Source organism: Stegodyphus dumicola, chromosome 4, assembly GCF_044657685.1.
Source record: "Stegodyphus dumicola isolate Sdum_Otavi_A_Nest chromosome 4, ASM4465768v1".
In the NCBI taxonomy this organism is placed as follows: Eukaryota; Metazoa; Arthropoda; class Arachnida; order Araneae; family Eresidae; genus Stegodyphus; species Stegodyphus dumicola.
The window spans coordinates 100037877-100056615 of record NC_140771.1 but is presented as its reverse complement, the minus strand read 5'-3'; positions in this window follow the sequence as shown (position 1 = coordinate 100056615).

Below are 18739 nucleotides of genomic sequence, written 5' to 3'. Positions count from 1 at the left end.
CTTCTTGAGACGTTTATGTGGATTACAGAAGGACTACTTATTTTGCATTTATTTTCTTCACGTTTTTACAGATAAGCATGTAAAACATGGTTTCTGACCAAAGATATTTTAGTTTTGTTTTAGTCATTTGCCTTTTCTCTCGCTCATTGTTTTGCGTTCTATTTATTGATTTCTGTCATTTTTTATTCCATTTCCACGCGAGTCTTAATTTTATTCCTGTCCTTTGATTTTAATTTCCCTTTTCTTTTTGGTATTCCTTTCCGTCTCAGAACATTGGAAGCAAATTCTTGTAATGAAAAGAAATTCGAAACCAAGAGCCTTTCTCAGTCATCTTACATCCACCGGATGAACTTTTGTTCTTTTTCAGAATTCATTTTACTTTCCATTTCCTTTCCCTTTCTCAAAGAGTGATGATTCTTTTGAGCTTATAGTAAAGGAAGCATGAGTTGCCACCTTAAAATAAATTTTCATTTTCTCCATCTAAAGATTTTTCTCTTTTTCTGCAACATCCCATTTGAAACAAAATTGCAATCAAGATGTAAATTCAAATCGCGTATATTAACAACTAGCTGATATCCGCACGCTTTGCTGGGCACACTATCTATTTGAATGTGAATGTAGACTTCTTATATGGTCTAAATGTCTAATTTCGGAGTGATAATTAATGTAATCTTTTTTCAATTTAATGTCGGGAAATATAGTGCCAGTCAGTGAATCTGTCATTCACAGATATATGCACATCACCCATGAGGTACTGTGTATTGGGATGCGTCCTCATTATTGAATGTAATGGGATCCCCAGTAGGCCTACACTACGAAAAATTGCCAATATAAAACTAAGGTTTATATATATTTAATGTTATCATAAGTTTCATAAAAAATAAATGTTATTATCTTTGTTATCAAATTCTTTAATCAGTTATAATTATTTGTCCTTGATTTTTTGTGTATGGCAATTTTTATAAATAACAATAACATTTTTGTTTTTCATCACAATAATTTATTTCTCTTAACGATAACATTTATTTTCACGAAACTTACGATAACAGTTAAATATAAATGTTATTATTAACCTTACACTTAAATTTTGTTTGTATTCATTGGATAGATGTAAGTTATTTATCAATTTAAAAGAGGAAAATGGATTAATTGGCAACATTGTATTTCATATCTAGTTTGGGCAACAATAAAAGAAAATTCTGAACTTGGGTTTGAAAACCAAATGTATGAGAAACTTCCATTGTATAAAAAAAAAGTCCATTTTGGACAAGATTTACGTAAAATCCATTTTTAGAGTACGTCTAAATCGTGGAATATGTAACTCTCCAAAATTTCAAGTCAATCGGGTGCATAGTTTCGGAGATCCTGTGATGAGTCATTGGTATTTCGCTTATATATATAGATAGATTTATTGATTCCCCGAATTCATTTAGAGGCATAAATGTTTGATTGGATTCACTGTTCCATTAATATATAGCAAGAAGTTTAGTTATTTTAAGGAAAAAGATATATAAATACATATACCGTGCCCACAAAAGTAATAACCCAGTAATCTTTTATTTTCGCAACCGTTGATAGTAGACCTATACTCTCCATTATAAATTAAATGATGCAAAAATTGTCGTTTGAGCATTTTTAAATTTAAAGGCATCGATTTTGTACATATTATAAAATCTGACCTTTTAAAAATTCCTCCTGTCCCTATAATTATAGTTACGAAATTCTGAACTTAGTATTAAAATAAAACACAAAAGCTTGATTGCAGTACAACAAAAAATTGCCGAGATCTTTAATTTCAAAATCTGCGGTATGACATCATATTCACTTGGCATTGCAGGACTGTTTAATAAATAAATTAAAATATAACCGAGGTTGTTTGTTTTTCCCTTAAATGCCATTTAATGATATTTTGTTATTTACCAGCATCCTTAGAATTCTATTACATTTGGCATGCCGAAAGAATTTTCACGCAAATAACTCATAAGATTTCAAAAATAAAAAATACTACTTTAAAATATTCTCATGAAATTTTGTTACTTTAGAATAATAGAAAAAAAAATAATTAAAATAAAAATATTTATCATCTCAAATTAATGCAAATAGTATTATAAGTTGGCTATGTACCAATATTGACGCTTGGCGTTGTCATCCAGAACAAGAATTCTATAAGATTCTGTGAATACTATTTCCACTTTGATGAAGATTATATTTACCAATATTTTCCGTAATCATCTACATAGAAATGTTCGTCCCGTAATTTCTTAAAATCAGAAACTTTTTTCTGAGCAATATTTTATTTTTAGTACGCACAAATGCAAAGATTGCACTCTTCAACTTGTGTACGACTGTTGAATATGACTCTCGAATACCAAATAACTCGCTCAAATTTTCTTGTACGGGAGTCAAACGTTTTGTGTTTTTATCTTAAAAGGGACATCAGTCTCGAATAGGATATTAGTCTCGAAACGGCATTTTACATCGAAACAATAAAAAGTTACGTATATTTTTACTAAAATGTGTTATGTAACATAATATAGTATATTACAGCTGTTTCACATTTCAAATTGCTGCTACCAAGTATTATCTACCTAAAATATATTCAAAGAAATTAAATAACGAAGAATCGTCATGAATGTATGTATGTTTCTAACATTATGAAAAACAACGGTACCTAGAGTCATCAAAATCTGAATAACATAGTCCTCCACACTCGAATATGCGCATCTGGAACCCCGAATTTTGAAAGCATTAACGAATGTTTGATTAACAAACTCAACGATTTCAAAGACAGCAGTGGCAACATTGTACGGAAAGTAACATTTTTATCTCCACCGCGAGAGACTGCTTATCGGAAATTTTAAGGATATGCCGATTTTTAAATATTTTGTGATTTTGCCGCTGAATCAAAACGTATGTGGCGTGAGAGCCAAGAACGTGATTTCTAATAAATAAATAAACATATGAAACGCTAATAATAAAAGATAAGAAAGAGTTTTGCAATGTCATCTTAGTAAGAAAACTGAACACTGATGTGAATTGAGAAAAGATTGAAAAAAAAAAAAAAAAAAAAAAAAAAGAAAAATATGCCAACACTTAAAGCTGCATCGGTATTTCTAAACGTATACCACTATGCTTCTTTTAAAATTTTTAAAACTTTGTTGTTGAACTGTATACAGCGTAAGGGCGAAGAAAACGATGCTTAATAATAAAGCTAAAGGGACAAAAGGTTTGGTTTTGGTTTATTTTATTATGGCAAAGCACACTAGGGCTATCTGCCTAAGGGGAGGGATGTCTTCGTGGAGGACTTTCTAAGGGAAACTGGCTCGTACACACGTTACACATGGGAAAAACCACGAAAACGCCCATACAGCCAGCCTGTTCCCAAAGAGACAAAAGGAATTAGGTTAGTAAGAATGAGTTTAACAGTAGACTGGTATTCTGCGAGCTCAACCAGAACGTAATAACCTTATGAAACTCTTTTGGGGGAGCGTTAAAATCTGTAATCTTTTATATTTAGTATATTTTTTTATACGGAGTACAAAATTTTCTTAATAGAAACCAGGGCACCGCGTAAAAAGTCAGATTTTGTATTTCAAATAACTTTTTTTTTTAAATTTAAAAGTACTGAAACATGAATAGTTGAGTTATTTAATATATTTCTGTAGTGGAATTAAATATTTGCTATCAATGGTTGCGAAAACAAAGAAATGTAAGGAATTTTATGGACACTGTTTCTATATATAAATATTTTGAACAGATTAGAAAAAGAAAGTTTGTTTTGGAAGGACCTATATCTAACACAAACACGTTTGTCCATTAAAATTGTTTTACGATTAATCAAAGTACTTTGTGTAGTTATGATTATTTTACTCATGAATTTTAATGGAAATAACATATAAAATGTTTACACATAAGGTGCAAACACGACTAAATCAACTCCTAGCATACTTCACTCGCAATAATAGCAGCCTGTTATACAGCTGGGCATGGATTCGAACAGGCTTTGAATGACAGTTATGAGTATTGTTATAAATGCAGCTTCAGTTCTATGAGAGAGTTCATCTGTTAAATTGAGAAATGGGTCAGTTCCTCGGTAATCATTAACAAGTTGGTGTGAGATGTGGAGCATAAATAGCATGTGGCTTTGCTGTGTCCTATTGAGAGATGGAATGTTGGAGACCCATCTCTCACCTTACTGACAATCCAGGATGATGCAGATATCGCTATACGATTCCTTAACAGCGATGAGCACAGGATGTGTATCGTCTCCTACACTGATATGCGACGACCGTTGGATCCCGCATATTATTTTATCGTGCCTTTTTGGAATTCTCATGACAATTACTGGATTTCGATTAAGGGATATATTAAGGGATTAACATACGCTTTTCTTTCTCAAATAATTGATAATGTTACTTTCTAACTTATTTCCTTAATATGCGAGAAAAAGTTCTAAAATTTCAGAGCATTTGCAACTGTGTTAAAAGCAGTGTGACGTGTTTGCTGCTGTTGGGAAATCTGCATTCTCCTCAGCATCTGCGCAGTGTTAAAGAGGACAAGAAGTGCGATATAATGCCGCCTGTAGAAGCGCAGACTGTCGTTCTAATGCGGCTTAACCTTGAGGTTATTGCCATGAGCAGTAACCATTGTACTTTCCAGCATGGTGCGGTGATGTGACGCACACAATCTTGATATGGAATGTAGCTGTAAGTACTCCAGCAGAGTTTGAGATTGAAAACCTGGACAGTATCTATTATAAAGTAATGTATAGACTCGTAGTCACGTGCCTGGCGAGCTAATGAAATGCGAAGAGTCCATACTGATATAACGTAGACGTTATCATTGTCAAGATAGCGCTCTATTACCCATCTTATGTTCTCACATGTCACATGTTGACATATCATGTCAATTTATTACATTAAGTTCAAAGAATGCACCAATAAAAACCTTTTATTTCAATCCCATCTACTATTTACTTTCGGTTAGCTACCACTTATTCTACTACGCAAACAATTCTCAACACCTTCAAAACAACAACAGCAACAATGTGGAAATAAATAGCACGTAAATCACAACTGAGTACAACCTCAGATCTAAAAGCACACTTACACTTCACATAATTAAAATACTCGACAAAAATGCGCATTTAAAACAGTACACAAATGAAACTCATATTGAATTTAATTAAACAGAATATAAAACATGTAGAATATTTCAGAAATCTGTGATCATAGCAGGTGAGAAGGTATATTTGCTTCAAACTTGTTAAAAAAGTTTTATACGAATTTCCTTTTTGACGTGATACTTAAACATTCGATGGGAATTTACATTTGAATTTATAAATTGGTTATCTATCCGCAAATATTAGCATTATTTCTTTTTCTCATGTCTTCAACGTTGTGACAAGCATTTCGTTTTTACTTATTTTCCAATCTATTTCATTTTTATTCTTCACGGAAGTCCTAGTTTCATTTCATTTTCTAATTTTATTCATCTGTCAACAATTACAGATATCATCAGAGCTTATTTGAAAACAAAAGAAAGAACCACATCTAAAAAGATTATTTCTTCATTAAAGATAAGGAGAAAAGTGTCATGGCTGTTTTCTTTCTTTGAAATATGTATTTAGAAATGTCATTAAGCGCACTCTGAAAGATTATACGCATCAAATCTGCGGTTGCAATTTGGTTTCCGTTCTAACTTTGAGAAACGTGAAAATTAGATGAAGATTAAGTACTACATTTAAGGTGTATTGGAAAAATAATGCTGAATATCTTCTTATAATGCGCGTTTTATTCGCAGCATGTTTTAACTAAACCTAATTTTGTTGAATCTTAATTACATTTATTAACAAGAGGTAATATGTATAAAAATAGCAAACGAATTAATACGCAATGAATTAATGAATTCCACTGAAAGTTTGAAATTATTACACAAATTTGTATTTTAAATGGTCTGTCTTCTGATTATCGCTTAAATATGAAAGGCTTGTCTAAATAACGAATATACCGGTGTTTTATAAGGAATAAAAAGGGCTTGCGTACAGCAGGTATTCGATGTATTGCAGCACTTGATACTATTAAAAGTAGCTTAGCTATGTCCATTGAAATACAAATAAGGTGTCATTTAAATTCTAAAGTGAATTTTCAATACAAAGATTCAAAATCTAACCAATACACACATAAGTAAAATTATTTTAAATTTATTCTACCTCCCCATATGTGAGGGATTAAATTAAAAATATAGTGTCATTAACTTATCAATGCAGGAGACGTAAAAAAATATGCAATGCCTTTTCCAGGATTCGAACACCAGACTTCTCGTTTGCTAGACGGACGTGATATCCAGTTACACCTCAAAGGCAAGCGAAAAGGAGGTAGAGGAAACCTTATATACTTCCCATTTTTTTAAAGAGCGACTGTATAGATTAGGGGACCAATCGCCTTATCCTGGTGATAACGAATAACCGTCTACATCTTTTGGACAGTCATTAAGTTTATCGGAATTCTTTTATTTTCTCTTATTATTCGCTAGAGTATCATGTTTCTAAACGCAATGTTTCTCCATTAAATGTATTAAAGAGCAATTAAAAAATAGAAACATTTAAAAAAAATATGTCTGAGAGCATGCATATTAAAAGATAACGCAGGCGGGATTAAAACTTGTGAAAAGTCATTCATTTTAAAATGCGAAGAAAACTATCATGTATCAACTAATGGAACCTTTCTAAACCAACAGTTTAAACAAATAATATCAATTACCCAGGTATAAAAAAACCTTCTAAATGTAATTCGAGATTCATAATTCGGTTCGACAGCTATTTTAGAAGGCAGTGAAAAATTAAATATGATATGCAAGTCAACAAGATGTATGTTTCATTATCTGGATTATTTTAAATGTTAATACGAAAATCGCGAAGTAGATATAAATGTTTTGTAAGGTATTTTATGCTAATTAACAAATTTTTATGATCTGAACATTTACTATAACTTCTACTTTCCGTTATTCCTCATCAAGATGCAAATTATACTAAAAAGCTTTTAAGGAGAGAATGTTGAATGTTTTAGATGAGCTTTTCCTATTGGTCCACCCAGCTTTACCTTTATATAGCCCGGTTCAGTTTATTTATATTCCGGTTTTAAAACGCTAGCTTAGTTAAACAAAATTGGTGTACCTTTCAGGTACGATGTTTTAATTTCTAATTTCAACTTTATTATTTTACTGCCCGCAAGACGCTGAGTTTTGTGTATATGCATAGGTAGTACCTTCTATTTAAATTCAAGTTAAATAAAATGTTATTTAAAACCATCATACGATTTTGTTTTATTCATATTCGACGGCGGTTGTTGTTTCCAATAGGTCATTAACATAAATTAACATGTTAAAATTATTTAAAATAAATGTCAGAATGAATGTCTTATGGTTAATAAATTCACAAATTTAATTCAAAAACCTTTTCAGGTAATTTAGGGAAATATATTTTGAATGAAAATTACCTATTAATTAATCTTGGGAAGTAATGTTAAAGTAATAAATTTTCAAAGTACATAAAAGAGATCTTAATTAAAAAATTTCAAATTAAATAATATAAATTTTGCTTATAACTTCAAAAGCACTTACTGCTCATTAAAACAGTGATTTTGTGTGAAACAATATTATTTTATTATTTGTCAGAAATTGACCTAACTGTTGTAAATTATATCCTGAAGTCAGAGTTTCACATTTATAGAAACAACCCTTGCTTTCTATTTTCTTCCTGTTGCCGTGGTTTCTCCGCTTCTTAGAAACTCAGGAGCATTGGTAAGCATTTTATTTTGTAGTTTCTTTCGCTCTAATTGAAAGCGACAGCTGTGAGGAGAGGAAAAGGCAAAAACAATCGGTTTGTATTGAATCATTTAAAGACTGATACGCCACAATTCGATCCTCTTCAGTAAATTACACCATATTGATATTAGAATATTGTTAAAGATTCAGAAAGGATTTATTACAATTTTCTATAAAAAGTTTTTCCGCTGTAATATAAGCTGTTGATATATGTATACATGTACGTACTCGTATATACTTGAAATTTACGAGCATTAGATTTAGAGCATTACAAGTATATAGCATTAGATATGTATGATATTTAAGATGCTTTTAAAGTTAATACCAGAATTAAACTCTTTCTTTCACCTTCAAAAATAAAATTAGAATTACTATTAAAGATGTTTATTTATGTTCTGAATATATATTAATCATTTTCAAATGGGGTTCCCATGAAAGCATTTATTGCACTCTAGACAGAGCCAGGCGAAAACATCGCCGGGCAAAACATCGTGGGATAAAAGACAGTTGGGAAAAACATCGCAGTTCTAAACCATCGAGGTATAAAGCATCATCGCTGAAAATAAAGCGATTAAATACACCACAGTTTTGAAACAACGTGGTAAGAAACACCATGGCATAAAATAAAGCATCTACAAATCATCGCATCATGATAATATCGTCTGCATGTATTTCTCAGGCTTTAAAATTTGTAAATGTATATTTGCATAATGATTTGCGAGTGCAAATAGTAAACAGGAACATTTTTTTACCTTTTCTTTCAAATTTTTGGATTAATTAATAATTTTTATTACTAAAAACGCCAGAAATATTACGTATAGTATTTATTAGAATTTAAATTTATGTATTATATTAAATGTCATTGTTTAATTAATCTATTAAATGTCATTGTTTAATTAATCTGATCACAAAATTGTACTAGCACGTTTTCATGAAAAATACAGTGAAAAAATTTAGAAAAGGAAAATAACTAACTTTCTTTGGTTTAATTTTTTTTGCTTATAAAGCAACAAGGAAACTCATGCAAACTAAACTATTCAAAAATTGAAAAAGAGTAGAAAATTAATGCTTCATACAGCAGTTACTAGATTTTTAAATTTTTTCACTTAACCATTAAAAGTCGTTAGTTAATTAATCTCTTTTATAATGTTGTACTGGCAATTCTTCATGAAAAATATAGTTAAAAAAATAAGGAAAGATGAGTAACTGCATGAGATTGCCTATATTAAAATTGTTTAATTAATTATCAAATTCTAGAGTTATTTTCTTTCAGCTTAGTTAATTTGATATTTTTTTAGTAAAAATTAGGCCTTATTTTGCTTCAGTTTATTCGTCTTCTTAAAGTGTCATTTACATTTTCATGTGCAGCGTAGTTAAATGTTTGGATGTTGATTCGTTATGACGAAATCCGTCAGGGGATAGCTACATAATTTCACTAAGAGATTGGGATTCACTGGATAATGGCTAAGCAAATTAGGGCTATTTGTCTGAGGAAAGCGATAATTTTAGGATAGAGGATATTTTGAGGAACTGGCTCTTGTCTAAGCCATATATTAGGAAAACTACAAAACTCTCATGAAGCGAACTTATTCGCCGAATGGACATACCTGTATTTAGCGCCTTTACAACTCGGCTAGTGGTGTCCATTTCAGTAGGAGGAATATTGACGGAAAGTGATTTGTTTTACGTCATTCATTCGAAAAAACTCAAATTTAAACTTTTGTCTAGAAAATTTAAATATAGTTTTTTTTCAGAAATTCAGAAATAATATATAATTACAGTGAGTCAGTTCGCTTAGCGACCACTTTCCTAAGACGACCAGAGTTCCTGAGAACATAAATAAACATAGTTATTAATGATGATCTTTCTAAAATGACCATATTATTTAGTAATCAAACTTTATAAAAGAAATTAATTAAATAATGGCCTTTAATATTTAAGCGCACAAATTTAAGATTTCATTAACTGTTATACGTAGCATTAATTTCTACTCATTTTCGGCATTTAAATCTTTAATTCCCTTCTTGCGTTTTTAACAAAAAAAATAATTCATTCATTCAAATATGTGAATAATGAATCAACATATTTATATAACATAATATATAAGTAATAAATCATCCGAAAATTCATCCAAATATGTTAAAGACATTCATCCAAAAATATCAATATCTAAAAATGTGAACATATATAAAATGAGGTAAATATATTCCTTATTTCGTCTTGCGCTCGCAAATCCTTACACGAATGTACACGTTCGTGTAAGGATTTGTAAGTTTTCCAAAACTTGAAAAACACATGTATGCGATGTTATCGTCAACTGAAAGTCTGTAAGTGTTTTATTTTTTTTTTTTGCCACGATAAGTTTTACGACGGTATTTAAAAACTGCGATTTTTTAAGCCTCTTTCTTTTGACGATGATATTTTGTACCACGATGTTTTAGAATTGCGATGTTTCGTTAGATATTGTTTTTGTCTTACATTGTGGATACTTTTTATACTAAGCAATTACTACAGACAGGGTACAAGTGAATTCCTAATATATAGTTGTTATCATTATATGTTAATTTTATAAATGAAACGCTATGTGTATTCGAGTTATCTGGGTTAAAGCAGAGCAGCTTGCATCACGTTTTATCCAATGTTTTTTCCTGAAACAGGTTAAGGAAGAAATTCTACAGCTTCTGAATTGCAGTTTAGTTGGATGACCTAACTACATATCGTTTTGTGGTAAATAATTACTTATTTCATGAACAAAATAAATATAATACAAAAAGGAAAAAAAAAAATATACGAGTCTGCTGAAGTGTCAAGTGTCAAGATCAGAAAATATGTTTTAAAGATTAAAGAAAATATGAAATAATATTTCATTATGTTATTATTCACATATTAATACCGTAACTCGTAGCACTGAGAGTTTTATTATGAATCGCATTCAGGTTAAACAGCAGGTTTGGATATACTCTTCTCTCATGTTTGTAATCTCATTACTTTTTTTATTTATATAACAAACACACTAAAAAATCACAATGAAATAAATATTCGCATCCCTTTTATATGAAAAAATATTCTGTCTTTTGACGGACCCGCATATGAAGGAATAACGCTTGTCTCTTTGAACCATGCTTATTTGATAATATCTGCGACCACTAAATGTACTGCACATTGCACCCAAGCTGTAACGCACACTTTGCTCACTTTAAGTTAATGCGGAAGTTTGATTTTTACGCTGCCAGATATTATTTGAGAAAATTATGATTAGGTGATAATTTTGAATAATTCAATAGCTTTTATTTAGATTAGTAAGTGGAGGAAATGTTAATGACATTGTATTTCTCAGCAGTCATCAGAAAGTTAAATGGTAATATTACATATTCTTAACCCAGTAAATCATACGTTTTTTGTACTTTTTATTTTCAACTCACAATTATAAAATAATTATTTTTTGGAATGAATAGCGAACAAGTGTGTTCCAGTTCCACGATATTCAGCTTCTTCTTGTTTGTTTACATACCGCGAATGAAACAACCTAAAAACAGCTATCGTCTTACTACAGTTCTCTTGCAATGACGAGCATCAACTTTGATAAGCAAACCCAACCAGAAAGATTAAAATATGGTGTTCCAGATCACTATATGGAGTTTAATGTATGCATTCTATTAAGGGATTAAATGCAAGAAACTTTCGGACACACCAAACCAAGTACAGTGGTACCTCGGCATACATCTGCTTTAGAAGATGACCAACTTTGTACATATTCTGTCTGGACGAGAAATTTTTGGTTGGTGTACGGTATTTGTTAGGAACAGGACAGCACGCACATTACACGTGTTTATTTCTTTTAAGAAAATCCTACGACTGATGTCACCACGCCAATCACTGATTCCAGATTTGATGCCAAATAAATTAATGTCAAAATCTTTGCCGAGAAGACCACGTGTTCCAGATTTATGTAAACATCCGGTTTGGGGCGGAAGTGGGCATATCTATCAGGGATGTAAAGGTGAGTGCAGTAGCCAAGTTAGATTTAAATGGTTCTTCTGATCACGCTCTATCTTTCGAGTGTAGCGCAACAGAAAATTTTTGTCTGCACTTTATACATTTTATATATTTTTGTACTTATATGGAACACAGCAATAACTTTTATTTTACACTAAAAATATAGCGACATACAAAAAAGACAAGAAAATGTATAAAAGTGTATTTAAAAAATTAATTACATGCTTCCTGCGAGAAAATGCATGCGGCTCTCGAGCCTGCTTTTTAATATTGCCAGTAACCTGTATATTATCTATTATTCATGTATTTCAAATGCACGAGAGATTGATAATGACATTAAAGCTGTTACAACTGCTACGACCTCCGAGAGGGAAAAATACCCACGCTTTACACCCACACTCCCTCAATTAAACTGACCCATCTTGGCTCTCAGCCAAACTGCTCTCCCTAGTGCGGTTAGACAATTTCATTTTAACAAAGCTCAAACAAGTCATTATTGCATTCTACGGAATGATCAAACAAAGTCGCATTTCCTAAACATCTTGAGGAAATGACAGAAACAAAACTCTTCGGACAGATTTTTAGAAAAGGTCAGACTTGGTGAAACCCAGCCAGATCCAAGTATGACAGAAGAAAAGACAAGAGATAAGAAATCTGATACGCTTTCACTAATTTACTGTATTTATTTCAGCCACTGAATTTGTATTTTAGTATTAAATAATGTTATAATAATAGCAATAGAATGTTTTATATGATAAGAATAATTATTTTTTCTTTATTTATTACTCTTAAAATTCATTCGTTATACGTCCACTTTGTATAAGTCCAGAGATCTGGAACGAGTTAATGAGGTATCCCAAATTACCACTGTAAAGTATTAATTAAAGGATATTAAATCATAATGAATATTATCAAAACATGTTCATAAATTATGTCAGCATAAATAAAATGCACTTAAAACTATGCGTTAAATATACACAGGAAAGCCACAGGCATCGTAGTTTATGTTTCCAGTGCTTATTAAATAATTAAAAATAAATAATAATAATAAAATATTCAAAGTAATAAAATAATGAATCTACGGTGGAATTCAAGGTAGCAAAAATGGATATAAATTATTATTTTAATGTCCTCACAATAATTTCATATAATAAGTAGATTCATTAAATCAATTAAAGCCCACAGCAGTAAATGAAAAGTATCTGATTTCCGCATTTCATGAACGAAAAAGTACTAGACACACCTGATACCGAAGTTTCAAATTAATATAAAATGAAAAGCATTAATATTGTTAAGCAATGCAAGAGCTTAAAAATGAATATAGTGCTAACATCGTTATCTCTTCATCGATAATATATGCATACATTACTAAAACTCAGCCAATAAAAATTAAGGAAAAAGGGAAAAACTCTTTCCAGGAGAGGAATGTTCTTTTTTTCAATCCATATTCTTCATAATTTCCCTTGTCTCATACATTTAATTACTTTCCCTAAGTCTGCTTTGTTTCAGAAAATTCAGCTAATTTAAATACACCAAATAACCAGTTTTCATTATCCTATAAATTTTGTAGGGTTTATATTTATTTTAACTAACATTTATTTTAAGTTTAAACTATCTTTCCTGCCAAGCCTTACTTTCCCCTGGAATTGCCAATGCCAGAGTATGTAAATTGTAGTAGAACGCGCAAATTGTCATTAAGTATTCAAATTGTCAGCGGAAGTATTTTGAGTTAAATAGAAGGGAAACGAGTTCGAAAGTGTGCTTTCTTGCTTCACGAGTGTGGAGGTGGCTAGTTAGAAATTGAAGAACCACGCGTTTCGGCCTGTGTGCTTGCCCGGCAAATTGTTAATCTTTCAACGTAATATTCAGAGTTTGCTGAATTATCAGCGGTATTTTAGAACGCGGTGAGGTTAGTTACGTTTAGAGAGCCTCGTAGTTAGTCACTTGTTATTATCTCTTTTTAGTTTCTAATTTTTATTTTACCGCCGGGTCGGCGTAGTTTGTGAGCGTCAAGAGCATGCATTTGTAACTTCTAAAGTTGAATAAAAGGGATTTAAACCCTTCTCAAGACTTTGGTCTATTTCCAGTTCTCAGCAGTCACCACTTTGTTGCGTGCAGGTTGGAAGCGCGCAACTTTACATCGGCGCCCGAACACTTGTAGAACTGAAATGGCCGAAAATTGGATGGAAGCTGCGGGACAACAACAAGAAATGGCAAGCCAATTGGAAGGATTTGGATACCTGGTCCAGACGTTGAGAGCGTCAATCAAGCCAAACGTCAATTTCGACGGAAAAATTTCGGTGGAGATATTTCTAGAAAGCCTCGACAATCACTTTCAGCTCTATCCTGTGCCTGAAAGACAAAAAGTTGCCATCGCCACATTTGCACTAAGAGGACAGGCCGCGCTATAGTGGAAGAATATAGGCAAATTTTTATTAGGGGAATTCGGAGGCCAGACATATACATTTGAAAATTTCAAAAAATAGTTATTAAGGGCCTTCACCATAGTGAAAGATCGAGCAAGGCTAGAAGCCGAACTATATAGTTTCTATCAACGGAATATAGAAGTGTTGACGGACTTTAATTCTACGAAAAATTAAACTGACGGATATGCTGTATGGGAAGAAATCCGACGCGGAGATTATTGAAATAATCTTTCCAAGATTACTACCTGCTGTTCAAGATTACTTTGAAATTAGAAACCCAAGCACATTGCAGGAGCTCTTCGAATTGGCGGTCAAGTTTCAAAATCGCAAAATAGCGGATAAAGCTAGAGGGGCATCGTACTCTCAAAGTCTCCGAAGGCAATCTTCAAATGAGCAGACCAGAAATGCGAACCGCTCTTATGGGGGAAAGAGCTATCAAGCTAACTCATCGAAACTCGAAGGTCAAGGCCCAAAAAGGAAATTTGAAAACAAACGTCCGCGTACCCAGAAGGCAGAAGTTGAAAGGAAAGCTTTAAACGAGTAGAGGGGCCTGTGAAAGCGAGGGTCCAGACCCCGGAAGTTTTAAAAAAACCCTCAAAAAGACACTTAAATACGGTCATCGTAAAGAACTCACATCTACCAATTATACAAGTCCTGGTCGGCGAAGTACCAGTAGAAGCCCTAATCGATACAGGAGCAGAAGGTAATTTTATGAGTGATACATTTTTCAAGAAGAATTTTTATAGGTTACGATTATTTAAAAACAAAAACACAGAAATTATAGCGGCGCAAGGAAAAACCTGTCAATGCATCGGGAAGTTATCATTAAAGATACAGGTAAAAGATGAAAGCCTCAAAGTATTAATTTTTGTAGTAAAAAATTTGCAAAATCCACTTATTTTAGGTATGGAGTTTTTAAGGGCCGCGAGGGCCAAACTGAATTTTCAGGATTTCTATTGTGCTGGAGATGGACCAGAGGGTGATGGAATCTGTGGAACAAACGCGAGTTGACCTTAGCCATTTGAATGACTATGAAAGTCAAGCCATCCAGCAAGTGGTGAGTACTTTTTCAAACTTGTCTTCAGACCAGCCTGGTAGCTGTCAAATAGTTACGCATCAGATACAGTTAACTGCCGACAAACCCTGTAGGACTAAACCTTATCGCTATGATAAACAGAAAGACCTAATCATAGAAGAACATATTCAGGAAATGTTAAAGAACCAAATAATAACGCCCATAAATAGTGAGTACGCGAGTCCAGTCGTACTATGTAGGAAAAATAACGAGTTTCCTCCTTCGGATAAAAGGGCTTGGAGGTTTGCTATCGATTACAGAAAACTGAATAGTATTACTAAATTCCCAGTTTACCCTTTGCCGGTTATAGAGAAAATTATTAGAAAGATTAAATCTACTAGATACATGACTACTTTGGACTTAACGTCTGGCTACTATCAAATAGCTATGAGACCCGAAGACATACATAAAACCGCGTTTATGACAAAATCGGGCACTTATGCATTTTTACGCATGCCCTTTGGGTTGTGTGGGGCCCCATCAACATTCCAGAGAGCTATGGACATTGTTCTAAAGCCTGTCCTAGGAAAATCAACTTTAATCTATCTAGATGATATAATTATAACGAGTAGTACGTTGGAACAACACATTAATGATCTAGAAGAAGTTTTTAAATTATTAAAAGAGGCCGGTCTTACAATTAACGCCTCAAAATGCAATTTCGCAACTAAAGAACTTAAATATCTCGGTTATAAAATTTCGCAAAAGGGTATAGAAACGCAAGATTCAAAAATAAAAGCCATCAAGAATTTCCCACCTCCCAACACCGCCAAGAAACTTTCTTCCTTCCTTGGGTTATGTTCTTACTATCGGTCATTCATAAAAGATTTTGCTAATATTGTTGAACACTTCTTAGTAATTAAAAGAAAGAAAAGTAAATTCACGTGGACAGCGGAAGCATATACAGCTTTCGTAAGGTTAAAAGAAGCGCTTATCAATGCCCCTGTTTTGAAATTCCCGGAGGAGGAGGAAAACCTGGAAATTGCAGCAGATGCGTCGGACTATGCTGTGGGTGCGGTTCTTATGCAAAATAGCCATCCTTTGGCATTTTTTAGTAAAACGTTGACTCATACACAAAGGAATTATACAGTTACAGAGAGAGAAACATTAGCCGTATTAATGGCTGTACACAAATTTCGAGTTTATTTCGGCAAAGCGCCAGTAACAGTATTTTCGGATCATGCGGCTGTTGGTAGACGTTACTCGGGGAAAAACCTAACGCCCAGGTTAATAAGATGGGCTTTAAAACTCCAAGAATATAATCTAATAATAAAATATAAACCGGGTAAGGAAAAAAATGTAGCTGACGCACTTTCTCGTATAAAACTGGACGATGAAGGTAATGAACTTAAATGCGCTGTGTTGACTTCAAAAATTTTAGATTCTAGAGATACAATTATCGCTGAACTGAAATCTGATCCTGAATTTGGAAGTATCTATGCATCTTTGAAAGACCCCGAAAGCTTTGAACACACAGATATCGATGCGATAAGAAATAGAGCAGAAAACTATGAAATAATAGATAATTTATTATTTTATACGAAAACAACAAACGAAAATCTCGAGTACAAACCAGTCATCCCAGTCTCGCTTCGATTAAGCATTTTGAAGGAATTACACGACGCGAAAACAGCGGGTCATTTAGGGGTCAAAAAGACTTTAAAAAGGGTACGCGAGGCGGTATATTTCCCGCAATTATACAAAATAGAAACTGCGTATGTCAGGTCCTGCAAACAATGTCAGCTAATAAATGATATTAATTACAGCCTGGCCGGGTACTTAAATAGCATTCGCGCTACATTTCCGAATGAAATTTTAGGCAGAGATCTTCTTGGTCCTTTCCCCCAGAGTGAGTTAATAAAAATCGTTTTCTTTTAGTAATTGTAGATCATTTTTCAAAATGGACAGAAATTGTTCCACTTAAACGCGCGTCAGCCAAAACAGTCGCAGATGCATTCTTACACAGATACATTTTAAAATACGGTGCACCGATAAAAGTCATTAGCGATAACGGTAAACAATTCATTAGTCAAATATTTGAAAACATATGCACTGGACTTGGCATACGCCATATCAGAATGGTTCCGTATAGACCACAGGGAAACATAGCAGAAAGAGTTAATAAAAACATTGTAAAAATAATTCGAAGTTACGTTACCACACATCACAAGCGCTGGAATGGCTACATAAATGAGTTAGCTTATGCTTTAAGAACTGCAAATCAGGATACTACGGGAAAAACCCCAGCAGAATTATTTTTAGGACGAAAGTTAATTACGCCATTAGATAAATTATTCTTTGTGCAACAAAGAGAGCAAGAATTTGAACAGAAAGATGTGCAAAAACTTATAGACCAGGCAGTTAAAAGCTCGGATACGGCAAGAAATAGGCAAAAAGTATATTATGATAGAAAACGCCGTGAAGCAGATTTTAAAGTTGGGGATAAAGTGTTGAAGCGGCAATTTTCTTTATCAAGTGCCCCAGACAATTTTACTGCAAAGTTAGCTCCAAAATTTGAAGGCCCCTATGTAATTCAGGAAATCAAAGGAGTTGTATTGTACCTTAAGAACGAGAGAGGGGAAATCTGTAAAGCAAGTTCCGACCTAGTGAAAAAGTATTATAATCAAAATGATTTTGAAATCCTTAAAAGTTTCTTGCAGGACTCAGGCGTAAAAGATGTAGAAGGTCCAGAAGTAACGTCACCCGTTCCACCACCCAAGAAGCTATGAACTGAAGAGAAACCTAGCCCTTCTACAACCCATGCAACGGTACCGAAAAGAAGAAACGAAAACTTTCAGACTCCAGCATTTAAGAAAAACAAGAAAGCAAAGCCGCCGCGTAAAGAAACCTTGGTAAAGAGGAAAACACCACTTACAACGTATCGCAGTAGAAATTCTACATCAAGGAGAACGCTCCCAGGGCCAGAGAGTCAGGTACAAACAAGGCCGCCGTTCCCGAAAATGAAAAGACAGCAGGAGGACGAAAAGACCACCACCAACAGAAGAAATTCAAGAATGACTCCAGAACGGAGGACGCCAAGACCAGCCGTCCAGGGGAAAAACGGAAAAAACAGCAACCCGACAACTACCACTCCAAGAGGCCAGCATGCAGAGGGCGAAAAAGAAAAATTAACGTGGACGACACTCGGAGGTCATTAAGGAGAAGACTGACGTCCATGAAACCTATAACGTGGGAGCAGTTCTGCCAGAAAAGAATGACGGAGTTCCAATCATCGAAAACTCAAAGATAAGTTAAAATCTTCTATACAATTTTTTCTTTTGTTCCGAAATGTTATGCGTAAATACGAAGTTCTATGTTTTGACGGAAGTCAATGTGTCTCGGTTGAGACTTAGTTTTGTTTTACTTTATTTAGCTAAGGCAAAAGTATTATTTTCTTTAAGTATAAAATCTAAGAACA